The sequence below is a fragment of the Patagioenas fasciata genome, chromosome 2 (assembly GCF_037038585.1).
Source record: "Patagioenas fasciata isolate bPatFas1 chromosome 2, bPatFas1.hap1, whole genome shotgun sequence".
NCBI classification, from domain to species: Eukaryota; Metazoa; Chordata; class Aves; order Columbiformes; family Columbidae; genus Patagioenas; species Patagioenas fasciata.
This window is the reverse complement of record NC_092521.1, coordinates 34,370,162-34,397,712: the sequence shown is the minus strand read 5'-3', so window position 1 is coordinate 34,397,712 and position 27,551 is coordinate 34,370,162. Positions and strand designations below refer to the sequence as shown.

The 27,551-nt window shown below is 40.3% G+C and overlaps 1 long non-coding RNA gene across 4 annotated transcripts; it reads left to right on the top strand.

Annotated features, from left to right (window-relative positions):
* Positions 1–94: 94 nt before the first annotated feature.
* On the top strand, positions 95–27,551 carry LOC139827357 (uncharacterized). 4 transcript variants are annotated; one of them, XR_011737884.1, is made up of 5 exons: positions 95–167; positions 7,101–7,181; positions 16,229–16,331; positions 22,122–22,234; positions 23,278–23,348. It is a non-coding gene; the product is annotated as an uncharacterized lncRNA (long non-coding RNA). The 4 variants fall into 4 exon arrangements; XR_011737882.1 differs by lacking the exons at positions 95–167; positions 23,278–23,348 and adding exons at positions 437–495; positions 26,792–27,551; XR_011737881.1 differs by lacking the exon at positions 95–167 and adding an exon at positions 437–495.

The window sequence follows — 27,551 nt, the reverse complement described above, 5'->3', positions numbered from 1 at the left end:
CACAAAGAGCATTGAGACAACACTTGATTTATTTTTTAACTTAGTGAACTCCTGAGATAAAGATTAATTTTCTGAGTATGTTGTCCCATAAATTTTAGAGATCCAAATGGGCAGTGACATTTTGACACGTGGCAGAGGTGAAAAACTGGCAGACAAAGTGAAAACTGGTGAGTTTCTTCCTTCAATTGACGTGTCTCTCTGATTACTAAAGTTTGTTTATTTTACACGTAAGATGGGTGCACCATGCATAGCATGATATACCTATGAATCATTGGGGATTTACACATCTCTTAAGTAATAACATTACTTATTTTTTAGAAAGAGAGAGAGCTCTGTTCTGGTCTTTCAGGATGAGAAAAATCTTGGCCAGATCATCTAAGCCTTTCAGATATGAGTTAAAATTTCTCACTTTTCTTTGTCTGTCACTATTTCTGTAGGTCTTGGAAGATTTGCTTCGAGATGTGCCTTGATCTGGAAAGACCGGGCTGAAGTAAGGTTGTTTGCATTTGTGCTTGTGAGGGTTTACTTTAGACACAATTATTCAAGTTCAGATGTTTAAATGTTCGCTCTTTCTTCTGTTTTAGCTTAAGATAATTATTCTTACCCATACAAGAGAAGATCCTAATCCAAACCTCTTAGCTTCCTCCAAGAACCTCTGCTGCTGTAAGATTTTTCACTCGATTCCTCCTTCCCTTCCCTGCTGTTGTACTTATCTAGGGAATTTTCCTCTGCCGAAGGAGACTACAAAGCTTCCAGCATGCCGTGCATATCTTACATACTGTCCTGGGAGTCAGCTGCAGAGTGACCATTTCTGTCTGTTATCCAGTCAATGAAAATAGATTCTCAGTCCTACAATTATGAATCACAACACAGCTCCTGGCTGCCTTGCCTGACTTTGATTGCTGTAGGCGAATAAAGGGGAAGATGGAGGGGTGAGGTTTTCCAAGAAGAAGGCCGTGCCACTAGCAAGCTACTGAGTCAAATAAGCTAACTCCAAATCTGCTCAGTAGCTTTCAGTGGAAAACTCCCTTTCCCTTCTAAAAAGAAGCTCTGTAATCCTTTGGCGTTTGGCAAGAAAGCAAGCTAGTTGAAAGTGTTCTGGAAAAGCTGCTTCCCAGCTCTCTAGCAGCAAGTGTGTGCTCATTAGTAGGTGTCGCTTGCTAGAACTGACTCCACTGCAGCCTCTCAAGTACTGTCAGTCAGTGGCTTTGATTGCTGGGGATTTCTTGAAGCAAGTGACAAATATTTCCCTTCACCTGATGCTGCTGAGAAAAATGGCAATTACCAAAACTTTGTATCTTGCTGCTTAAGCCTCTTGGCTTCTGTGTGTGAGGCCAATTGCCACTCTCTGAGATCGAGAGGGGTTCAGTTTGAAGTATCAGGATATACAGACATGCATGTTTTACTGTTTCTCCTGTATTTGTATCAGGACTACATCAGGAACAGGTTAAAGAGTGGGTGTAGGGGGAAACTCAGGGAACTTAAATTGCAAAAGAGATTAGTGGCCATGTTACATAAGACTAGTGGTTTAATTCAAAGACATGTTGAGCCTTGCACTTCTTTTGTGTCTGACACTGGTATATTGTTCATAAGATCACTGTTGAGGGAAAGTGAATGTGGAATTCACCTGCATTTCCCTCTTATATTTTATTGACTGTTCACTTGGAATTTGAGTAATTATTTGGTAAAGAGCCTGGTAGAAAGAATATAAAGTGTATACAGAAAAGTTCGTCATTATATTAATTTTCTTTGTTATGAGTAAACAGTATACATAAGAAGAACCAATCCGTAGTCCAGTGAGAAAACGGCAATTTTAATAGCAAACAAGTAGACAATGAATTCTGCAGAGATGTGGCAAAAGAATAGCAACAAAACTTGCTGTGGGGAGGCCTTTAAGGTCTCATGTTTGGAGGCCTGACAGCACTTCGTGTCCTCAGCATTGCATTGGCACTGACTGCAGAAGCTGAGGCTGGGCACATCTCTTTTGCTGACTCTGCCATAGGATGGTTATCTCTAACAGAGCAAGCAGCCCAAGCCAGAAATCCTGCAACAGCTCAGGGAGACCTGCCAGGTTTCATCTGTCAACACCCTTGCTTGTCTATTTCATGGATCCACCATGTGCATCCATGGGAAGTTGTTAATGAAGGTCTTTAAGTTGCAGTTAGCAGCCTTGCAAGGGAAAAGTGAGGCGTGAATACAACAGTTCTCAGTTGTTTGCAAAAGAAAAAAAAAAAAAGAAAAAAGCAGCGGGGAGGTATTCTTTGTAGTCCCAATGAGCAGTAATAAAAACTGGGGGGTGGGGGGGAATCTGCTCTGATATCTGGTTCATGCTGCTGCAAGCCACCCCTGCACCTCCTTTCCATGTGGGCTGAGGTGACCTGAGGGTATTTGGAGCTATGGCTGTGGTTTGGCACAGTTTTAAGTGACAGTTCTTTTAGGTTTGGACTTTCCTATCCTGTTGCTAGTGTCACAAATAGTTTACATAATGGTTGTCAGTGAGCAAGTAGGAAGTACAAAAGTACAATTCGTTATTCTCAGGAAAGCTAGGCAGCTTCCCAGGTCTCAGGAGGAGCAGATTCTTTTCCCTTGCTCTACCCAGAGCTCCTGCAAGAGTAACTCCACCTGGGATACCTTATACACAGAAATCCTAGATGCCCATCTCATGCCTCAGAGATGGCTGATGCCTTGGGGCAGCAGATCCCATTCATCCCTCACATAATCTCTCGGGGGAAGTGGTGGATTCCCTAACATTGGATACTTTTAAGATTCAGCTGGGCAGGTTGCTGTGCCATCTTGTCTCAACTGTGCTTTTGCTGAGAAAGGTTGGACCCTTCCAACCTCATATTCTATGATTCTATGATGGACTCACTGTGCATGTGCTACACAGCAGTTGTATGTCTGGTGATACTGGGCGTCACATACCCCAGCCAGAAACAGACTTCTGGATGCATGGACGGATGTGATGGTCTCAGTAAGGAGAGAAAACACTTGAGACTGAGTATTTAAGTGGTCTTGGACACTCATTTGATTTCTGCTGTGCTCATGAAAAAGGACTTCATAGTGTCTTAGCGAAGAAGCAGACTGCACCAACAAAACAGCAGACACCACCCTCAGTCTGAACAAAGCAAGCTGCAAAATTCTGAGTTTTTGACTGGTCATTCAAGTAAAAATGTAGCAAAAAGCAATGATTAATCAAGTGGAGGTGGTGATGATAGAAATATTAGAGCTTTAATAACTTCTTTGCATAGCACTCACCGAGGCCAGTTAGCCAGCTGAAGACTCCATATGATTGAATTGGACAGGAGTCCCTGAACACATTCTCCTCTACATCCTAACTGAGCATACAGTGTTGATTTTTTCAGCAAGAAACTCTTCAAGAACATTTAACTACCAGGAAAAGTCTTGTGATGACTGCCACACAGAGTAACTAAGCTGAATGATAAGCACTTGAGATTTGTTGTGAATTTAGGTGCTTCTTCAGCTCATGAGCTTTACATAAGTGGCATGCAACTTTCTGTACATTATTCCATCTGAATCAAGTAGAACCTTAACCTAGGAACTAGGGACATGACGATGAATTTCTGTGGCTGATCTGACCCTGCATTAATCTCTATGCTGTTTTCTCTCTGCAAGAAGTAGAATTATAAATAGTCCAAGAGAAGCATTGAATGCTGAGTGTACAATTGCAAGTAATCCCTGTGTGTCATGTTTTGGTAGATGGTGTAGCTGATAGATGCCTTGAACTCTGGTAGTCAGAGAGAGGCTCAAATCTCAAGAAGTATGGAGCATGTTAAGGTGAGAAGGCTGATAGTAAAATCTGTAGTGGTTCAGGAAATGTTAAATACGTTTTGTTTGTTTGTGTTTTGTTTTTGTTCTTTGTTTCTTTCTTTTTTTTTTTTTTTTTTTTGGCTAAGGACGTCTTTCCTGAGTGTTATTCTTAAGCAAAATTCTAATAAGAGGTGTTAACTGGTTTCAATTTTTGTCAGATCAACATGGTTTCAGCTGTGAAATATTTCACAATATTGTTGTCTAACAAATTAAATTTCTTCTGTGCTGGGATGCTGTTGATAACTTGTGGGAGTTCTGTGTCTCCACTTTGTGGAAAAAGAATACTTAAGTTGTGTAAGAGCACAAGTTTCCTTGATTTTTCAAGAAGATTAATGGAAGGCATATGTCAAAGGCTCAGGCACAGTTCACTGGTTATCTCACCATACAAGCTATTTCTCTGGGGCCTTTATATTGCTTCCTACCTAAGCACCTGTTGTTTGTTTGTTTGATGTTGTGTGACGCTTTGTTTGTTTGTTTTCCCAAACAGTCTAATTTGAATGGTGCTGCAGGGATATGACAGGCTTGGGTTGTATAAACACAAAAATGCTGATGCAGAACTGTGCAGAGTTGTTATGTCAAAAGGAAATCTACCTCTGGACTCTAATGAGGCAGCTGGTATTTGCTTTGCTTCTGCATGGCTTCTCCCTCCAGGCCTAGAGGGAACCTAGAGAAAGTGGAGAGGGTTTGCATGTCTTTACCCTCTTACTGCAGACATACCCAGAGTGATTTGTCTGAGGACCATGGCACAGGAGTGGAGTGAATGTAAATCACCCTGCTTGCACCCTCAACATTTTCTGCTAGGAAAGAAGAGAGAAAACCATCAGCAGAGACAGTACATTGAGTTTCAAGCCCTGCCTTGGTGCCCCTGGGTCAGAAATGGGATATGTGCTCTGCTTGTGAAAAGACAGCACCTAGTAGAAAGCTGAGATTTTTTTTCCTTCATCCTTCCCAGGCAGGAATGTGGACTTGGATCTTGTGCTCAATCCCTTCTTCTCCAGGCAGCTTCGCCATGGTATTTGTCACGCTTCAGGGTAACAGAGCGACTTGTTTATCTGCTGCAATGAACCCTGCTGAGTCTTCAGAGGAGTGGAATTACATTCTGGATGGTGGCTTGGGCTGCAGTCACGTTACTAAATATTGGCTAAAATTTCCCCTGGTCTTTGCCTTCACTTTAGCCCCCATCAGTGGTAACAATATTGGGGGCAATAGCACAGAAAAATCTGCAGAAGCTGTTGGCATTTTAGCCAGTGTGTCATCTTGCTGTGTTCAGCTGAATGACACAGCGCTGCAAATATTGTAAATATTAGCCTGTGCTCATGTTGCTCTCCCTGTTGGTTCTTCTGGTAAAGCTTGGGTTCATTTTTATTCAGAGTATGCATAGGCCAACAAACCCTTCTACTCGCATCCATCAGCTGACAACTGCCATTTATTCAAAATTTATCTTAAAAAAGAGATCAAACACAGTGTCTGGATTCCTGAGGGGTTCCAGTGTTTGACTTAGGGAGCTGGTGAGGAAGACTAACGTATTACCAGTTTAATAGTAGCTGCAACTTTTGCTGGCTCAGCTCTGAGCAGGGTAGCTCAGTCTTTGGGGCACATGGGCTGAAGAACAGCTACAGGGGACGGAGAGGGCTGCCTACATGTAGGCAGGGTATGGTGGATTTTAAGTCTTGTTTTCAAAATGCAAAGTTGAAATCTTCTGTTTAGCCAGGTTTAGGGACAGGGAGTTGGGTGCACTGTTTGTAAAGGTAATAATAACTTCACATGTTCACTCTGTGCTGTTCTTGTGTTCTTCAAGAGGTTACACAGTCTAATGTCCTGCCATTTACGCCATGTGTAATTTGTGTCATCAGGGGAATCGTTTAGACAGGGGAAGAGATTTTAATTGGAAGAATAGAATTCCTTCAGGATAAAAATGGCTATATATTAGTGTCACACTGTCCCTTCTCAGCATTGCAAAGGAGAGGATATGGATTAAATTTTTAATATGAAAAAAGAGAGCTTATTTAAATAAACAAAAATAGATGCATTTCTATTGGCATGTCGAAGTCAGTTCCTTTCTGAGAATTTGCAAAGCCACACCTCTCTCACCCACACATGCACAAAACCCACCCCCCTGCCTCCAGTGAGTCCTCACAAGTGCTGGGACTTGCAAGAGTGGATCCTGCAAGTGGGAATGCTGGGTGAGGACAGTTCCTTTCAATCACTAGCCTACTGTATAACAACTGCTCTGGAGACTCACTAAACCTTGCCCATTGCGCCACAGACCTGGATTATTTTAAAGCAGGTGCTAAAAAAAGACATGAGGGTAGAATATGGAACATGATCCCGTATGCCATCCATTCCCTTGGAGATGACAAGAGAGACTTGGGGGAACTAAAACGTAAATAGAGCTTCTTTGCAGTGGTCACAGTTAATACGTCTGTATGAAAAAAGGGGGAAGGAGGTATGTAAAGCTGATACTGATGGAAACCCTATTACTTAGGCAACATTATTCAAGAACAACTTATCTGTGAGAAAATATGACACTTGTAATGTAGCCAAGTCCTTTGCAAGCTGTAGAGCCAGCTGCATAGGCTTGCCTGAGGCACTGAGTATGCCATCAGAGCAAGTTATAGTACAAGGAAATCTCTAAATAAAAAGGGAAAAAAAAGTAGTTCGTGAATATTAGGCACTCTGTGTCCTGCCAGAATGTTCTCTTTTCCTATCAAGGATCTGATTCTTCAGAAGAAACACTTTTTTGTCCTCTTCCACACTACTGGCTGATCCAACGCAGAGTATAGGAAGCAAAAACCATACTCATCCATCAAGCATTTCTGAAATAAAGGTTGCTGGGTTATCTGGTATTTCAAAGACTCATTCATGGCTACATGATGTGTGATTCAACCACAAGCAGAATGAGATTCCTCTTGTCAAACTGCAGACATCTGCAATGTCTCTATCTGAGTGATCTGTCAACCCACCCTATAATAATCAATGGAGAGAAATAAGTCGCTATGTGGGACTGCTTCTTATGTGTTTTGGATGTCAGTGTAATATAAGGCGATTTGTGTCTGAGCTACTTCTTTTCCCTGACAGTAGACACATCTTTAGATGTCCACTGTAAAGATAAGATCAGGTTGTTCGGATGACCACAAGGCAACTAAACCTTGCCTTCTCAGCTTTTCTGTTTTACATTGTCGGTGACAGATTCTTAGTTTTCCACTCAAATCTCTCCTTTCCATCAAAGCACCATCATATTTTCTTAAACTTTTGTCTCGTTTTACCTACAGGCTGCAGACAGCACGATACTCCATAGTGGTGCCCAGCAGTACAGCAGCCTCCAAAACTACAGGTATCCTACATACCACAAGGTGAGCTTTGCTGTCAATTTTCAGCCTGTTGGGCGTTGATAAATTGGGATGACAGAGCAGCTGGTTGGGATTTTTTGACGAATATTTGTCGCTACAAAATGATAGTTCACAGAAGCAAGAAGGACTAGTGGGAGCACACTGGTTCCAAACAAATTTTCCCAGTGGAGCTTTTTGCTTTGTGATAATCTGAGAGACAGAGTGGGCTTGCTCGGTTACTAAGAATAACTTTAGTTCATGTCCTGGGAGTACTCTAGTTTGATTTAAAGGTTGAACTTCTCTCTCCCACACATGAAGTATTCACTATGAGCTACTCTAGTGAGTGTGAAAAAGGGGAGAGAAATATCTTGCTTTTGCAGAAAACTTTGGGAGCTGTCAGCATCATTCATATCTGAAATGAGAACAAATGTTTCCTCTAAAAATGTGAAGGAGAAAACTGTTCCTGCCCAGGAGACCTCAAGAAAGACACTAACAAATTTAAAAGCACTTCATGCTTCTTAATACAAGAGAGCACTTCTTAATACAAGAGCAACAGAGTTTTAACTTTGATTTATATGAAGCAGTCACTTTTTAAAAGTCCAGTCACCTTTTAATAAAAAATTATAATGTGGGTCCAGACAGACTGAGTTCTAGGTGAAATAGTTTGTTCTGTTACTTTCCTTGCTGCAGCAAACCCAGGTTGCTTGATTATTTGTCTGAAAACCTTCATGAACGCAACACAAATAACACTGGAAAAGTAAAGGCACTACTCTGAAATAATTTCAAAGTTTTTTATTTTCCAAAGTGGAGATGCATACTGTGTCTAACACACACTAAGCCTTTCAGTGAGTTCCTACTTAGCTGGAGGTGCACACAACTGCTGGTGATGCTTCCTGTGGCTTGAAATGAGCCAGACTTTAGATCACAGGAACACCTCAGATCGTATTTAAAGCACTGCCTCACCTCAAGCAATTCAAGTGCTGTAAGTGCTGTGCGTTGCCTTTGGAATAGATGAGGTGAAATACTGTAATAGTGCAAGTTTTAGAGTGTTTTTGTTTGTTTGTTTGTTTTGTTTTTGTGTGTGTGTGGTTTTTTTGTTGTTGTAGTTTCGTTTTTTGTTTTTTAAACATGCTAGTGACCTTATTATGAGTGGTAGGTAGCCAGTTGCCACTTCAGTTCACACTCAGTGCTATAATTAACTATAAAGAGTTTTGACAGGATCAATAATTCACTCATTGATCTTTTACATTCATTATTGTACATCTGAAGGGTGCCTAAGAATTAACAGGCAAATTATTTAGTCACACAGTGAGACCACTGTCTATTTCCTAAAAGGTGAGGTATAGGGATGTTGCACAGATTTTTTAGGTGAGCTACTCATCACCCACTTGTCTGTGGTTGACGGGACCCAGTGTCAGGGAGATGCGTGTTACCCTCATCACTACTGATTGCAGCCAGCGCAGCTCTTTAGACACCCGCTGATCTGTATAAATCTCCAGGGTGGACCCACACTGTTCTCTGCTCAAAGGCTTTTAGCAAGATCATGTATGTTTTTCTGAGAGCTTTGTTTGCGGGACAGTGCGAGAGAGCTGGGGGTGCATGGTAACAGCATTCACTGCCCTGAGTGTGTAAATAGTCCAGAAGAAGGACAAAAGGCAGGTGGCAAATTAGGACATGAACTTTTGTCTGTGGGACCAGCAGCCAGTTCCCCGTGTGGCCAAGTGACACAGCTAATCAACAAGAATTTGTACCCTCCCCATCCTCTCTCTTTGGCTTAGCATCCAATCACAGTGTGCCTGCAGTTCTGCAAGGCATTTGCACTGTTTCTTCAACATAGTTGGTGCCATTAAGTATAAAAGTGTCTGAACACAAGGACAGAAGGCCTGCAAAGAAGACAGATAAACAGCAAACAGGTAATGGTGCAGCAGGGGCTGCAGCCTCCTGCCACTGGCACCACACAGGCTGATCCCAGCCTGGGGACGGCCCCTGCTCCTGGTAACCCCAGAACTGGGCTGTCTGGATGCATCCCACCCCAATCTAAATTTGATCTACCTTGCTGCACACTTAGTTAAAGAAAGCAGCTTCCATGCTAGTATATCTGTGCCATTTCATGCCATACAGTGATTTTCACCAGCTAAGGAACATGCTTGTGTTCTTCTGCACCAACTTGTAGTCACCAAGAAAACTTTTGTTTCCTCAGGCCTCTTCCTTTTCCAAGCTCAAAAAAGTAGGAAGGTAGTTATTAAGAAAGAATAAATACAAATCTAGGAAAAATGTTAAGTAAAAGGAAAAATAGCTGAACAGCAGCTAAACTCTAATCGTAGCATGTCTGTATTTCTTGCCCTGCCTTCCTTCCAAACACTTTTGGAAACATGCCTGCTTCATGCAAGCTGGATTTGCATTTCAGGGAATGGTTGTGCACTACTACTGTGCTATAAATAAATGTCTGCTGTACCAGGTCTGCTGGCTAAGTTCATCCAACTTCTCTGAACCTTCCTATCTATGCTTTTTGCCTTTGGATTTGCATTACCTGAACCAAAGCAAAGCTGACCTGCCCTGTATCTCAGATATAGCAAGACTGAGGTCCTGCAATATTTTTGCTGTTTAAGTAATTCTATAATCCAGTGCTAATTCACATGAGAAGAGTTTTTAATGGGGTTTAAGACTGCTTTATATCACTTGAGGTTGTGTCAGTAATTAAATTGAAGTGTATGTGCACACATGCACGTAGTAGGTTTAAGAATGTTGGTTTCAGTAAAGCTCATATGACTTCTGCATGTACAGGGCCTAAAGCTCTGAGGGAACATAAGAGGGAAGGGATTGAAGAGATGAGAGCTGACACTACCGTGTCACAGTCCTCTCTCTTCCTCCTCCTCTTTCTAGTTTCACACTGCAGATTAACAGCATAAACATCTGATGTGTGGCATCCTGCACCTATGCCTAGCAAAGCTACTGTGATTATACCTCCCCAGCTTTTCATAGGAATCAAATGTCCATTCTGGGGTTGATGGTGAAAATCTCTTCAGGGCAGATCACAACCAACTTTGGAAAACACTTTTTGGTTTTTTTTGCAAGGAAAATGTCAGTTTTGTTAGTGCAACAATTTTATTGTCAGGTTTTTAACTGAAATTCAAATGAAGTTTAAAGGGAGTAGCACAAGCAATATTCATAAAGATTTGCTGGACTTTATAAAAACATTTCTATTGTCCAGGTTCGGTTCCCTTTTGTGCTCTCTCATCTTGGATATTGTTGTAACATTCAGGTACGTTTTTTATATTTGAAAGAAGAAATACTCCCTTAGGCAGACATTCTTGAATTGTCAGGAAAAAAGTTCAAACTAGTTTTGTTGATCACCCTACAGTATGGAAAATGGATTTGATAATCGCAAGAACTTGCACCAGAAACTTGATTCTTGAGCCATACAAAGCATACTGCTCCAGACATCTTCTTTCCAAAGCTACAGCTTTGGGAAGAAGTTATACTAAAACTTGGCTGAAGGTAAGGACAGATTCAGGAAAAATGTACTCCATTACAGATTGTACAGTCTAAAGATAAGTCATGGCAAAAAGATTTACATTAAAGTTAAGCTATGCATATTTTGATCCAATACTCTTGTATTTTTTAACTTCCTTGATGACATTATGCAGCGATTATTTCTGTAATTCTACAGAGATGGAGAAGCTCAGATTCATGCATTTAAACTCCTCCAGACTCTGAGAGACTTATACTTCGAATCTGAATTGTATGCTTTTGCCTAATTTCTATTCTACCTAATTAATACTGTGATTAATTCCCAGGGAACACAATGCCAGTGTAGCAGACTCTTGTATTACAATTTCAACAGTCTCAGTTCAGGGCATGTATAAGAGGTGATTGAGAGGCAACTATTCTGAGTGCCCTTCCCTGGTAGGGTCATGTTATTTGTTGAGAAATCCTGAATCAGCCCCTTTGCAGCTTTATACCTTTCCTGAGCAAATACCACAGGAGCTGTGACTACTTCCTTGTCTTCACTTTTAACTTTATTCAAGGGAAATAACAAGATATTTAGCTGAGGCAAAAGCTCTCATATGGCTCTTCTGTTGAACTAGAAAAAGTAGTTTGAATTTTTTTTTTTTTTTAACCAGAATATTACCACCCTTTCCCAGTCTCCCCTAAACGATCAACCCGTTCCGCTCTGGACAAGGAGCAGAGCTGTGTGTCAGCCTCCTCCTTTCCTCTCTGTCCTGATATTCATTCATATCCTGGGGTAAATATTTGCTGAACCAACATTATTTTCTTTACAAATTCCCGGGTAGACGCCAATGCTGCTTCGGAGGCAATAAAGCTTCTTACATATTTTCTGATCAACTCTGCCAGGGTTAAATTATATTTAGTTCTTCTTAGTTTCTTTTTAAACATAGAGATTCTGGATTATTACAGCTAGATGTCTGAATCCTGAGATTTTTCAATAAGTCATTAATTCAAGAGCAAAGAGATATTTCATCTCCGTGTTGTTTTCTGGACCACAAAAAAGACGACAGAAAATTTTGTGGGGATGCTTGCTCTCTTCAAAGATAATTTTGGGGATGTTAACGCTTGGAGTGGCAGAAAAGTCAAATTTATCACTGAAGTAAACTTGTGATTATACTGAACTATGAAAAGCAATAGTGCTTATTTTCTGGCTGTTGTATTCAATGTGGAGCAGCGTCACAGCAAAAATGTGGGGGTTAACAGCTTGTGTTACTTTCTGCATTAAGTATTCTGGGTTTGAGAAGAAAGTCAAATCTAGCTGTTCTCCAGACAAATAACCTTTCAGAGTTTTTACTTTTATAATCTTCAGTGGTGTTTCAGGTGGAATATGAAAAAAGAAGAGTTAATTTAGTTGCATGCTTGTATTTTATGTGAAGGCAGAATGATGTCTGTGCATTGCAGACCTGTTAAATACCTAAGGGAAGTTGCATCATGTCAGTATTGGGCCAAAGTTTAGACATGTAGTCTGTAAAATCCTCGAGATAAGGGGGTTTCAAGATTTTATTTCAAATTCTGTTTAAATGATTAATTTCAAAGTGTTCCTTTTAAGCATTTACAACACAAGAACTGCAACAGGGGTTTGCTGCCTGACAACAGAACTGACTGAAGTACAAATGAAACTGTCATCCTTCAAGTTGAGCAAAACATAAAAAGGAAGCAAATGGCGTGAATGAAAACTAGCTTAGCTTTTAAAGAGGTTCCATTATCATTAATCTAAGATGCTGTTAATGCAGGCAGTTTATGGCATGTTGCATTCTCCATCTTTCTGTACATATTTGATGTTTCCTATATTTAAAATCCTTGTTTCAAGGATCATCTTTTTGCATTTATGTAGCACCCTGTGCAGCTGGGTCCTGGGTCAGGTCTGATGCAAATTGTAGTGATGCATCTAACAATAATAATTACTCATACAAGACATGGTGGGAAACGTGGTCTCGTGTCTTTTCTAAAAAAAACCACCTTTTATCGTTAGTTTCTGGTGGTGCTTGTGAAAACCATTCACAGAGAAGACAGCAATGAGGTAATTTCACTTGATTAATCCCTTCAAAGGCAAGTGGGTTTTAAGGTAGGAAATAAAAAGGAAAACATATAAGCCTGTTACCAAAAGGGGTATAAAACCAGAATGAAAAAGGACAAAGTCATTGCTACCTAGCAACCAAAGGCACATAGAAGAAAGCTGTCTTCATGACAGGGGTTACCAGGCAAAAACTGGGCATGCAGGCAAGCAGGAGCAAGGCTGTGCAGATCTTAAACTTACTTGGGTTAACTACTGCTGTAGGAAGTAGCAATGGTGACAATAGAAGCCACTTGGAAGTTTTACTTTCTGGTACACCAGAGGAGGCATTCAGCTCTTCAGTCAGCTCTTGCAGCTTGATGTACTCTCGCAACCATCATAGAAATGTGAACCACAATTCAATAAAGATTGGTGGTTTAATTTTGTGAACAACACACCAATCTGAGTGAGGGGGGATGAAGGACTAGAGAAGTAGTTGCTATAGTCCTGGGAGCAGTTGAGGCACACAGAAAAAGTGGTCTAGGTAGCTACAAAGCTGTTACTCTGATCTTACAGTATACAATGAGCTGTGTAATATAATAGCAGATACAGTCTTTGGGGAACTATGATTAAAAGCCTCAACTTCTGACCTATGAGCCACGGAACACACTACTAGCAATGACACAATTTAGTTATTTCCGAATAACAGTTATTCACCAATACGACTTTAATCTGACATAAGAGAATGCCATTTCTGAATTTCATTTTGGAGAGCAGCGAGGACATGTTGCTGAACCAACAAGCCTTGATATCAGCTGGGGATAAGAACTCAAAGACTTCAGCATGGAGGAGACTTGGAATTTAATTAAATCTTGGGAAAAACTTTGGGAGGACCTGTGTCACATAGCCCTTCTGAAGGCCAGGGAGAAAGGGCACGGGAGCTTTGATGAGCTTCCTGGCCTTGGTACAAGCAGAAGTGACTTTTCTATTGATGTGTGGCAGAGATGGGAGTTGCAGCCATGAGGCTGGTTTGAAGATTCTGTCCAGGGAGTTTTTTGACCAAGTCACTAGAAAACAGCTGAAACCTTTACTCTTAGGAGAGACTGGAGATCTCTTTGAAGTGGGTCTGCAAAGGGGCTGCAGACCTACTCCAGCAGGAGCTCTGTTTTTATTTCCTAAACCTCACCCTTACCCTCAACTAGACTACTGCATGCTACTCTGACTTCTGGATATGCAAGGTTTTAAAAGGCATTTTGAAGGAAGTGTTTTTAAATAATGGGGTGAAAGCAAATTCTAAAGGGATGAAATTCAGTGTGAGAGACACGGAAAAACTTAGCTAGAAATCTACCTTTGATAATCTTTGCTAGATAGGGCAGTGCCCAGCCCTTATTGCCTGCACTCATGTCTTTGATACAGGACCACAAGAGAAGTCATTTCAGCTGGAGAAAAGGGCTGAAGGACCAGATACAGGGAGACAACTGTGGGCTGCGTTGGAAGGGTCCCTGTCTAGACTGGGAAGAGGTCATGGTTGTATCTCTGGCTCTGGTCCTGTTTTATGTGTTCATGTGTCAGAGAGAGTACTTCCTTGCTAATGGAATTTGCTAATGACATAGTTTTAGGACAGAGAGGAGTCCTACAAGAAAAAAGAGGATGACTGTGACAAAAAAATATTAGAAATAGTATTGGATTTAACACTACAAGGTGCAGGCTTATGTGTTTAGGGAAGAATAACAGCAGTTTATTGCTATATGACAGGAGTTCATCTGTCAAACATTACAGAGAAAAAAAAATCATAAGCATCTCTAGTAGTAATGTACAAAAAAATCACTTAAGATACTGAAATATATCAAATGTTTCGATTCCAGTAGAGATTTCCATAGGTATTAGATCCACAGGGATAAATTCCATTATATACAGCTGTCTACAAGGCGCAAATGAGACCTCGCCTGCAGATCGGGCGTTGTCCTGGTGACATGTAACTAAGTATTATGAACTCACATTGTAATACTTGCAGAAAACAATGCTACCATGACATCAAAAATGTTTTAGAACATGCTAAAAATATGTTACTTTGCAAAACAAAATTAATTGCTTTCTAGGAATGCCTTAAAGGTACAAAAACCAGGGAGGGAAGGAACTACTTAAACCAAGGAGCAATACTGTCATTGCAATAAAGGCATATATATAAAACAAAAAGAAATTCCTAACAGAAAAATGAGTATTTGGATCTTCTAGTTCAAGTAGTAAGGCAAAAAATCCCACCCCTTCCTCCTCAACAATAGTGTTTGACAAAAATCTGCAATGATTAAAAAGCAGACCAAGCTGCATAGAGTAAAGACTTAGTCACAAAATATCAGATGCAGTTGCATTACAGTTCTATTGCAGTAGCTGCCCTGCCAGTTCATGGCTGGTGTTGCCATTGAAATGCTGTCTGGATGGGATGTCTCAGACAGGTCTCAGAAGGGTGATGTTCCAAACACTATGATCCACTGGAATTTCATGGCAAGAATGGGAACAGGAGTGACATTCAAGTGCCGAAAACTGGAACGCGGTGCTCAATCACGTCAACAAGCGTTGTAACTGGACACATGTCCATTGAGAACTTCCATCAGGAACTTCCATTAGTTGTTAGCAGTGTAATGCCCAGGGCACAGAGCATACTGGATGTGATTCTGCCCAGTAAAGGGTCATGGTGGGAATACGCAACACAGCTACCCTCGCAGAGGTGTTATCAATAGTATCCCACTGGAAACTCAGACACGAGTTATTAGCCATCTTCAAGGTTTCAAGAGGATATAGGGTTTTAATCTAGCCAATGCATCCCATCTTCCTTAAAAAAAAAAAAAAAAACAAGAAAAAAGGATCTCTTCATCATGTCCAAGGCTGGTCCCCTCCATACACTCTGCCTTCCTTAAAATAACTCTTGTTGTACCCTGATTAAGGAAGTTTATCTTCTCCAGATCCTGTTACACATGGTGCTGGTGTAATGCAAAGCACAAATGTGTATTATCCTTAATCTTTGTGCAGGCACCTGAGTGTGTTTGTGCATACTAGCCTTTTAAACAATTTTGTTTGTTTTACAAAGTATTTACTAGTCATTAATTACGTAAATTCTATATTTTACTAGTAATTCTATAAATCAGTAGCTGAATTCGGCCAAATAAGCAGACTTGGGAAGATGACAGAAAAGTGAAAAGACTGTATACTCAGGTGTCTTTTGGCTCAATGGATTCACTGAGTTGCCTACTTCTGGCCAACAAATATACTAATCTACCTACTAAAGACATAACCTTCATTTCCAACCAGGAGCTATTAAGGAATAGCAGAAAATAACATCTGTTTCAGTATTGCTCAGTTTTCCTAGGGTCAGACATAGGGTTATCAATGTGACTGATGGAGCACATGTATGCTATGTGGTTGTGTGTTGGAAGGAGAAGGGAAGTTGTTATGGTGCAGAAATTGCTCTGCTTTGGAGTGTTTTGTGGTTTGGCTGGCATGAGTTATGAATAGAGGTACTTCTTCCAAGTAGTCTCCTCAGTACATTTTTCTTACATTTTTATTTTGATAGGAAAAGTTTAAGCAACTTTACCTTCATGAAGAATGCCACCTGGGACAAGCAATGGAAATACTTTTAATTTTGGATATTATTATGAACTGACATGAACTTACAGGTACATAGATAATTTAGCAGTTTAGGGTGGATAATTATTATTCTGATTAATTTAGGTACTAAAATGAACTTGTACAAGATAGATGCATTATTAATTACTAGATCAAAGGCTTTGGGGAAGATTCATTTATACAGTACATTAGCACAGATTTACTGAATGACTTTTGAAGTCCTTTAATAACTCAGTGTTAGTGCTTCAGCTCAGAAAACTGTTCTATTTAGGGAGATATGACTTATGGAAATACTGCAAGGAAATGTTTATAAGGAATTGTGTCCTTTTTTTTTTGACAGAGAGGTTGATTTGGAAGTGAAAAGCAAAATAACAAATCCAATTACAAGCTCTTTGAAATAACAGTTTCTTTTAAAGCTTTTTCACATCTTTTTGTTTTGTTTTCCCTGTGTCTTTCATATTTTGCAGTAAAAAAAAAAATAAAGAAGTTTAAAAACTTGAATAGAGTGAAAGAGAAAATATATATATATATATATAGCAATTTCATTTCAACTATTACACTTTTTTCCAGGATCAAAGGATAAAAATTTGTACTGGGAAATATCATATTTACTAAAATTATTAGCTTCAAAGTATTTATTTGCCTCAGCTGTTAACTCATGATTACTGGAGGGGTGATTTTGTAAATACAGTTTATTCCATCTACCACTGTGTAATAACACTCAATCTGTTTCACAGCTCCTAGCTAAGAAGTCACTAATAAAAACATGCAGCTGCCTCAAATTTTACTGTTTTCGAATAGCAAATTTAGCTCTCAGAGTTTTTCCAAGCAAAAAAAAGGCATCTCTATTCTAAGGGACACAACAGCCTAATAGTAACGTATTTGAAAACGCTTTACATCTGAATGGCTGTGGTTGCCATTTGTGTTGACTCAGGGGGAATAAAACTTCTTTCACAAAGCTGCGATGCTGTGTACTGGTCACTCACTATATGCTGCCACTCGCAGCTGTGCTGCCTGAGAGCGGGTGAAGAATTCTTCTAATTTTATACATTATACATCACTTGCTTATTTATCCTAAAGTACCCTTCCTTCCCATCTGGGAGGCTGCATATGCCTAAGGCCAGTTAAGGGAATTCTGTTCCTTATTAATGAAATCTGTTGTAAAATAAACCCATCATACATTTAAAAAAATAAGAGGGAGAGTTAAACAAGGCTATAAAATCTCAAAAGGGATGTAAGAGATATGCATCCTTTTTTTCACCAGAGGGGAAAAAAATGTTCTGTAAAGAGGGTTTTTCTTTCCTGGAACTTTGTGGCTCACATCATGAAGCCCAAATTAATATTGCACTTTGCTGTATAGGTGAAAAGCCGTATCTTCAAGTGACGTAGATTATGGAGCAACTCAGCACTCTCCAGATTTAATTCTGACAGGCAGGAGCAGGTGGATGGCATGCAGCATAACCTTGGAAAGATGACCCCACATGACTATTGATTTATATTTGATAGTTGCAAGATAAAGTAAGGGTTAATTAAGGAACTTCTAGAAGGGGCACAGGATGTTCAGGTGAAAGGTGGACCAAGGAATGTGCTGACCCAGAAATAGGCCAGCTGGTTTATGTTATTATTTTATTCTTTCCTAGGACCTTCAAGTGACTGGAAAGGTTTACAGCAAAGTGTGCTCTGTGAGAACCTGAATATAATCTGCCTTTCAAAGCCAGAGTGGCTGGTGCACTGGTTTACCAGAGCATGCTGTGAGAGTATTGGAGACTAGGATGGTGTCACATAGGCAGCATGCAACGCAGGCAGGCTTCGCAGTATTTTGTGTTATGAAGCTTTGAAAAAAGTACTCTCAATTGCAGGCAAGCTTGAAAAAATGGGTGGGACCCAAAAAAGTTTTACTAAGACTTTTCTTGCATTTCATTCCTGCCATTTTGTTTTTTTTTCCTGCTGGTGGTCATCTGCATTTCTCAGTATCAGGATAAAGAAGAATGAACATTCTTGCTCTTAGTAAGAATCCTGCTATTGCAGTTTGTCTCTTACACATCACATCTACTCATTCATTTTGCTGTTAGCAGTAGTAATGCATGCAGACGAGCTATTGCATCATCAATCAGAGAGCCTCTACTGGGAAAGGAAGGAATTTATTTGATGCCATCTATTTTATTCGCACAATTATTAAATTAGTGGGAATGTAAAAAAACAGTAAGATGTGATGCAGAAGAGACATTTTTGTTTGTAATGTTTTATGGCTAGATGTGATTTTATTTTGTTCGGTTAAGAATTCACGATAACTGCACCTTCCCAGGAAGTGGGAAAGACTGTTCTCATTAGCCCATGAGCTGGATGGCTCTTTTATTGAGAACAAGCTTCAGATCTGCTAGGCTGTGGTTTCCGCCTTTCTGATAAATATCTCCTTCCCTTTCTCATTTGTTCTCAGGCGCTACAGCCTTCCACATTGGGCCATCTGGGCTGCATATGCTGATTCACGTTGTTGGAAGTAAGAGATAGATACTCTTGCTGTTGCAGGGAAAACTACATTTTGTAACCCTTGTGGTCATCTCTGAGTGCATCTCTCAGGTGACAACCCTGCTCCTCTCTTCCACCTCTCTGGCAGAAGTTCGTAATCCATCCAGGAAGACTGACTCACTGGTTGGCTCTGTCTTGATTTTCTAGTCATGGTATCGTAACAGCAACAGCATGGCTTTGCACCTTAAAATCTTGTTTATCCGGGGACTTTTAAAGGTGCTGGGAGAGGATCAAACCCACCTGAATCACAGTAAAGAGGAAGGTTATAATTATACTTCTCATTTAAACCCTCATTTTTCCACATAGGATTTATTAAGAAAGCCAGACCTGTCACCTCCTCCTCTGGGCCAGAAGCAGCACACCACTCTGCCTGTTTCTTCCTTCTCCTTTCTCCTCCTGAGGGACCACCCATTGCCACTGTGTTTACTCCCAAACCACCCACAGTTCACCTACCTCAGCCAATTACAAGCCTCTTCAAAAGTCTTTTTAATAATTAATGAAACACAGTAACACTTACGAAGTAGGGAATGTATATAATCTTTTAATGTCCCCTTGCTCTCTCTATGTCAAACTGTTGATTTTGCTTTGTTAAAGTTTGGTGCCAAAACTAAATTTATATTTTCAGTATCAATATGTCCCTCATATTCAGGCAGTTGGGCAGTTGGACAGATGCTCTGAGTTGGTGTCTCCCAGGCATCCAAGACCAGACTACCTGGCTCTGTGCCTCCAAAGCATTTGAGGGAGCAGTTCCCAGGTTATCCAGAACATGCTGGGCAATGACATTCACCTCACTTATGCTGAGTATCAAAGGGAAAACATCACACTGTCATCAGATTGACCAACATTTCTCTGTGTTGTCATCCTCCACAGCAAACAGTACTTAGTACTGAAGCACTATGGACCTCCAACAACTCATGTATGAAACTTTTGATGTATATTAGACTTTTTCACTCCTTTGGTATCTTCACATTTGCTGTTATAAAGTAACTAACTGGGAATCTTCACAGCCGTGAAAATTTGTCATTAAGCAACTGAACTTCCCTACCTGCCAATAATGCAACATTATATAGAACTAAATTTTTCTAACATTTTTTTGTCATCATTAACTCATGAGTGACAAATTCCTTTGCTACAAAGCAACATGGTTCAGTGAAGTTTCTTAATGCCAGCTCTATCTTCCTATCCATAAACAGTTTCCATAGTACCAAACTGAAATATTCAGACCTGTTTATTAATTCACGGATCTACTAAATGCCTCAGCTACTAGTACAAGCTTATGCTCTTATTTAGTGTCTGGTTGTTTTGGAATTATTCAAAGATTAAAGATAGCTTCCTTAATTTTTTAATAAATAAGAAATTGAAAAAAAATAATCTGTGTGCCAAAACTGCAGGCTTGAAACTAGAGGACTCCTATTTGTTGGAGAAGTGGGGTTCTGAAATAATCTTCTAAGCAGAGTCTGGGGACAGAACTATGAACTCCCTCATGGGAGTTCCCTCAGCTGATGAAAGAGATTATGTGATGTGGTTGCCTATGAAATCTTGGGACTCAAGAGATCCCTTCTAGTCTTATGCTTAGCAAACAGGAAAGATACCTTTGTCAGGAGTTTATTTTGTGCAGGAATGTGGGAACTTCAATCTGTAAAATCGAAGTTTCATATAACACAACCTAAGCTCAGTCAGTTCAGGGGGGAATCACCCTTGTAGCAACGGACAAAACATGAGGGTACTTGGTTGGCCTGGGGAACCCCTTGGCATATAGATGAGCAAAGCTCAGAGGGTTTTTGTGCCTGGGCTTGTAGGCACAAACATGCCAATAACCCAAGAAGGGCTTGGAGGAATATGTAAGCCTTTCCTAGACCCCATGGAAGGAGGGGTAGAACCAGGACTGCAATATCCATCTGTCCTAAAATCAATATTATACAAATGAACATTTGCGTGGCGTATTTTTAGCCTGTATGGAAAAGTGTACGAATGTCTGATACCATATGAAGTCAGAGATTGTCTCCAGTTCTAGAGGAATAAATCTGCTTTTTTGGTCTTTAAAATTATTATATTTAATCCTTTATTAATAGGATTATTACCTGTGAAACTGTTAAGGCTGGTGATAAATTTCTAGGTTTTCTTAAGAGCAATCAGAGAAATAAATCCAATTGTAAAGCAGAATTTGATCCAAGATTCCGAGAATGTAAGTGCATGAAGTAGCTGGCCTGCAGATTAACTAACACTGTCTGTCTATATGAAATTCAACTTGCAGTGGATGAACTGCAGTAAGCCCAACAGAAAACACCGAGACAATGTTAATATTTTGCCAGCAATACGTTTATAGATGAACTCTAGCTGTATGAAAACAAATTAATTTGCAGGAACAAGAAAAGATATTGCCACTATATATTTTAACTTTAAGAAGACTGTTTTTAATTAACAACTGTTAAATTTGATGATATATTCTGGAAGTAATTTAACTTAGCAGTTAAATTATCAATGCTTTTCACTACTTCAGAGTTAGTCTTATAATTTCTAAAATTCTGATAATTGTTAAGAATCTTTAAAAAATAAAAAGAAAATATAATCAGGTAACAAAATCTTTGAATGATCTAAACTTTCCTGGAAAGATGTGGAATAACACAATAATTTAGGAAGAGATTGTTCTTATTCTTCATAATCCAGACAAGGCATAGAAAGCTCCTTATTTTTGATCTCAAGTTATGAAAAGGATTAAACTGAGTATAAAATAAACAGATCAATATAAACACAAATATATTTGTATAAATACAAAATTATAAATATATGAATATAGACTTTATGCATTGGAAAAAAAATCTGAAAGTGAAAAAGTTATTTCCATAAAGATAAAAGCTATAGTAATCTGAACATGCAGGGAAACATCCAAAGAAATAAAGATTTAACTTAATAAAGGCTAAAAATAGGCTCATAAATTATTTTCTTGATCCTGGGGAAAAGGAGTAACATTTAAAAATTATATTTATCGAACTATGGTATAATAGAAACAAGGTACTTAGCATTAGCTTCTTGCTTGAAAAACATCTCCAAATTATATGGAAAATCAAGGGGTTAAATTCAGTGACAAGTGAATTAGGAAAGCCTTGGCATGCTATTTGTTTGAGGAATATCAACGGTATAAGCTAGAAGCAGGCAAACTGTGCAGTAACAAAAAGTGACTCATGGGAGATGGGATGTTTAATGGGAAAAGAAAAAGGAAGAAGAGATTTTGATGCATATCAGAGTAAGGAGAGCTTTTAAAAGCGTGCCTGGAAAGCAAACTCACACTTCCATTTTCTCTGTATTTTTGTCAGATGTATGAAAGACTTGATACCTTGAGAGGCTGAAGGTCCTGCTCCTTCCAGTGCTCCTGGGCCCAGGGAATTTGGCCTCCTGTGCATCCCTCAATATCAGGTCACAGAAAAAGGTAATTAAAGTAACAGACTTACGTGGTGAGGGAAAGTAATGAAGGCAGCAATATGTGCTACTGCATCAGGCATGGATTCCTGCAAAGCAGCTTCAGAGAAGCCAGAGCAACTTGGTGCCAGTGGTTATTGATTCAGGGACAGGATATCTCAAGGACAGGGCTTGTCATGTGGGAACCACAAGAGGATGGCAAAAACACTGTCCAACCCTGACAAAACAGGCTTAGCTAGAGAGGTCAGCATGCTCAAACAAGGTTTTTGCTGCTTGACTTTACTCTCTGTGGTGGTGTCCCCTGTAGTCCTTCAGTTGAGTGTAATACTGATTTTCCTTTCTAAAGTAAATGGTGGTTGTACTGAGATGCCCTCTCCAGCTGAGCAGGCCATCTGTTGCCCTACCACTCACATCTCCACCTCTCCATGCCTTCTACATGGACATATCCGGAGACTTGATCTGGTTCACAAGGCGTCACACATGATTTATGTCAGAAGCTACACAGAAGTGATCATTGCATAGGAGACCTGGATTACTTGTGTCTCCTTATCCTTAAGGCAAATTTAATCTGGCCAGTTGATGACAGGATCAGTGGAAAACAGCCTTCACAATCTTTCATTATTTTGCATGTACATTTTTTTTTTTTAATCAAGTTATTACCATGACTATCACCAGCCAGCTAGGACAAGCCAAAATGCAATGAGTGGTGCTTTGTGATGGAAGCAGAAAGCCAGTGCAGGAGTGACTGCTTCCAGACTGCCAGAGCCCCTTCCTGAGGATGCGTGGAGGATCCCCTGTATCCTGGGGGGTCCCTGGTGACCTACAGGCTGACTTTGCTGTGGGGAGGTAGGTGGGCTCTGTCACAGGGACTCTCAGAGTCAGGCACCCCCAATGAAGGGAATGTTGATAAAAGTGCTTGAGATACTTCTCTCCAAACTCCTCTTTGATGCAGTTAATCCTGCCATTTTGTCCTGTCTAGCTGAGTGAAAATTTGCCACTCTTGGTAGAAAAGCTGTTTAGGTACTTGTCATTTTATATGTGTTCTTCTTTGAGGAGCTAAAAATGGAGCTGATAACCACCTGAAAGACCTGGACCTTACCTAGAGAAATGGCTTTGCAGGGAAGGCAAGCAATTGTTTTTATACTTAGTTATAAAACCACCAGCAGATCATTTGCAGTATTGCTACTGAAGTACAGATAGAGAAAGGTTCATGCAGAAGACTTGAGCAGTATGATTTAGTGAGGTCTTAGACTTCCATATTCATAGTCTTGGGCAAGACATAGAATGAAATCCTGTTTTTGGTTATATGTCCAGTGTTCTTGGAACGTAACTGCCAGTAATGACTCTGCAGCCGGAAGAGATGGTGGAAGAGAGCGCTCATGAGGAGTGCTGCAAATTCATCTCCCTTAACTTTACAGAGAGGATAAAGTATCGGTAAGATGAGCTTTCAAATTGCAAGCCCACAGTTTTTCACGCTGTCAGAATTATGATACTACAGCTCCACAAAGCACGTGGAGGTTTGGGTGAGGAGTTTCCAAAGCTGGGCTGGGTGTCACAGAGTGTCCTTAGAGCGCCAGGGCTCTGCTGCACAGGAGAGGGGGCTGGATGAGTGAGTCAAGGCTTTCTGGCTCTCCCTCTGCAGGCAGATATTTAGTTTGCTTACAGATATTCAAAATAAGTTATTTTTATACAAAGTAAATACTTCTTGACATGCTGTGAGGGTACATGTATTGTTTCTGCCGTCGTCCAGGAGCTGCGGCAGGACTGAGCTGTTACACCAGACAGGAGTGGAGTTTCCAGCCTGTTCAGATGATGAGGGAATGGGCAGCTGGATGGAGGAGGATGAGGAAACTCGGAATCAGTGATGGGCAGATTCACAGTCCGTGATCTGAGTGTATCAGTGATTTTCCCTACATTGTATTCTTACCATCCTTAGCCAGCGAATGAAAAATGGAAGGTTTAGATGACATTTAAGCCAGCATCCTAACCATTCGAACAGGAATAAAAATATCCTGTTTCCACAGGGAATGTCAGCGTAGTAGCCCTGAATCGTTTAATTTATCAGAATTAACATGTAAATAAAGGTAATATGGTAAGCATAACATGACATGACAGAAGTAGGAAATGGGGCAAAATAGATCATATTCATCTCAGCTCCTGTGATCCTTCTGTGCCATGAGTCAGATGAACAGTAATGGTTCATTAATTGTGTGAGGGGCTGTGACCTGGAGAGAAATGGCCAGCAGGGAGGTTCTTGTCCTGTCAGTTCCTTTGTTTGGACGGGGAGTTTTAGGAATATATACGACTACTGGGTAAAATCACAGCTGTCTAGAAATGTTAGTGCTACAGGAATTGCCTTCTCCTTCCACTAAAATCAATGCAGGAAATATACCTAAACATTTGCATGGTAATGATGAGTGATTTAGCATAATTATATGAAAATTAATGTGGTTTTGCTACTGCTGAATGGATGTCTTGGCTGCCCATCCTACTCTTCTCTGTGTCTGGAGACTTACTCTGCAGCAGGCTGCCTCAGCTTGTGGTCTGTGTCTGGTCTTTCTCCAAGAGGTCAGCCAAAGGCACTGTCAGAAGGGAAGCTATTGTGGGTAGGTGTAAATTCATAAGACTGGAAACCACAACCAAACCACTGGGCACATATTAGCATCTCACAAATCAAAACAGCTTGAGTATTGCTGCTGTGAGTTTAAATGACCACTCAGGTCAGTACAAGAATGAACCTTAAGCACAGATGCCAGCTGTGCTTTGATGCAGCCAAGGCTCTGCTTCTCAGATTCTGCCTTTCTATGTTATCTGTACATTGACCTCCCTTACTTGAAGCTGCAAATATCTTGAAATAGAGCCTAGACCTGCTGAATTTTTTCATGTGCTTCCTCCTCCCTTTTCTTTGTGATTTGCTCAGTGTCTTTTGCTGACTTGGCTAGCTATGTGAAGCTAATTACTTTATAAGTATATGCTTTACAAATTCAATATATGAAAATATACTTTATATGTATATATAAATACATAGTTTATAAACATAGATTCTGGTGAGACTTTGTAGCAGCCTTCCAGTACTTAAAGGAGGCTTGTAAGAAGGATGGAGAGGGACTCTATATCAGGGAAAGTAGTGATAGGATGAGGGGTAATGGTTTTAAAGAGGGTAGATAGAGATGTGAGTGTGGTGAGACACTGGAACAGGCTGCCCAGAGAAGTTGTGGATGCCCCATCCCTGAAAGTGTTCAAGGCCAGGTGGATGGGGCTTTGAGCAGCCTGGTCTAGTGGAAGGTGTCCCTGCCCATGGCAGGGGTATTGGAACTAAATGATCCTTAAGGTTCCTTCCAACTCAAGCCACTCTATGATTCTGTGATTCTATACAAAAGAAAATACTACAAACTTGGGGATATTTACCCCTCCTTTTTTCCCTCCTCCTTGCCCAGTGCTGTTTGTGGGCTCTCTGCTACTCTTGCCTGTGGTTTTCTGGCTGTCGTTAAATTTATTGCCCACACGTCTTATAAATCCATGGCAGGATGTAAACCTGTCAAAATTTAAGTGTTTTAAATTAATCTCAGGATACTCCTTATATGGATTTTAAAGTATTTCCTTTGACACATAGAGACAAATACATACATTTTGGTGTTGTTAAGGTGATCTTCTCATAAAATGGACTGAAACAGTGCTACTGACTTTGAAGAGGAGACATCATCATCCTGGAACATTAATTGGTTAAAACCCCAAAATCTCCCACCAGAAACAAACCTCATGTTTTGTCCTTTCTGTCACTCTGTGCTTATTCTGAAACCACTGCAAGTGATCTGTTTTAATTTTACTGTTTAGGATCAGTGCTATAATAAATCCTGATTTATAGTATAGCACAGCACAATTTTCCTTATTTTAAATTTAAATACGATTAAGAACAAATGTTAGTGCCTGGTCTCAGTTAGAAGTTACAGTAACGGGTGTTAAGTAACACCTGTTAAAGCATGACCAGCCTTCTCAATGTGATCACATCCACCCCAGTGATAAGGTTGTGCTCTTGGAAATAGCAGGCTTTGAAATGAAAACTAAATGAGAAGGACGAGGCAGGGCAAGGTGGGGAGCGCAATGAGCTCAGGAGCCGGCTTTAGAAGCTTTGTGCTCTGGGAAGCTCTCAAAAAGGTCCAGCTGTTTTTAAATGCACAAGCTGCAAAATGGACTTTTGGAAAAAGCATTTCTTAGAAAATATGCATGGATCTTGTCCTCACTGCTTTCTCCCCTTCTGTTTTTTGGAGAAGAAAAAAGAAAGAAAGGAAGGAAGGAAGGAAGGAAGGAAGGAAGGAAGGAAGGAAGGAAGGAAGGAAGGAAGGAAGGAAGGAAGGAAGGAAGGAAGGAAGGAAGGAAGGAAGGAAGGAAGGAAGGAAGGAAGGAAGGAAGGAAGGAAGGAGAGAAGAAAGAACACAACTTTGTAGACTGTCAGTTTTAAAGCATCAGGCATGATGTTTTAAGCTTTACTCCCTATAGTCTCCTAACAAACAGCTTCAAAAGCATGAAATTAATAAAAAAATCTCTGCTTTTTATGCTTGCCTTTCAGATTTAGAAACTGGCCCTCCATGTGTCTGGGATTTGCAGGCTAAAGCTTGATGGCTTCAGTTCCAGAAGACAAACAAAGTCTCTTTTACAAAAATAAACACCTACTGAGTGTGGTCCTGCCTGTCAGTCACCTACAATTTCTTTTGTTGGCAACCAAAAGAGATAAGACCGAAGCAGCCTCAGCCCAGCAACTGTTCCCAAGCAAAGGACCCTGCGAAAGCCGGGCAATGCGAGGAGGTTTGTTGTGACTAATGCAATCTGATCGTCCTTGCAAGGGGATGGCAGCGCCCGGGGGCCCTTCGCCTCCTGTTGTTTCAAGGGAGCCTGTGGAAAGCAGTCTGGCTCAGGAGGAGCTCATAATATTCCCTCTCTGGAAAAACAAGTGTGTGCTTGTGTTAATGAGTGTGGAAAAATTCTGTGATAGTGTCCCTGTGTATTTCAAAAGACATAGATCAGGGCTGAAAGTAATCTTTGCTTTTTCTTTTTTTCTCTTTTCCTCTTTTGTTTTTGAATTTAAGGCAGCAGAATAAGAAATATGCATACATAAGAGCTTTTGCATTAGGATGTACAGGGGGCTTTCAGTGACACTGCTTTCTAGGAGGAACTAAAATAAGGGAAACTTCCCTTTTGGTGCATGGGTTGTATTTTTTTAAATGGCTATTTATTTATCACCACCTCCTTCATTTCCCTAGTTTTTCCTGTAACTAACCCTTCTAATGTGTTTTTTTTTTTCCCTCTTTAAATTGTTTCTCAAAAATAAA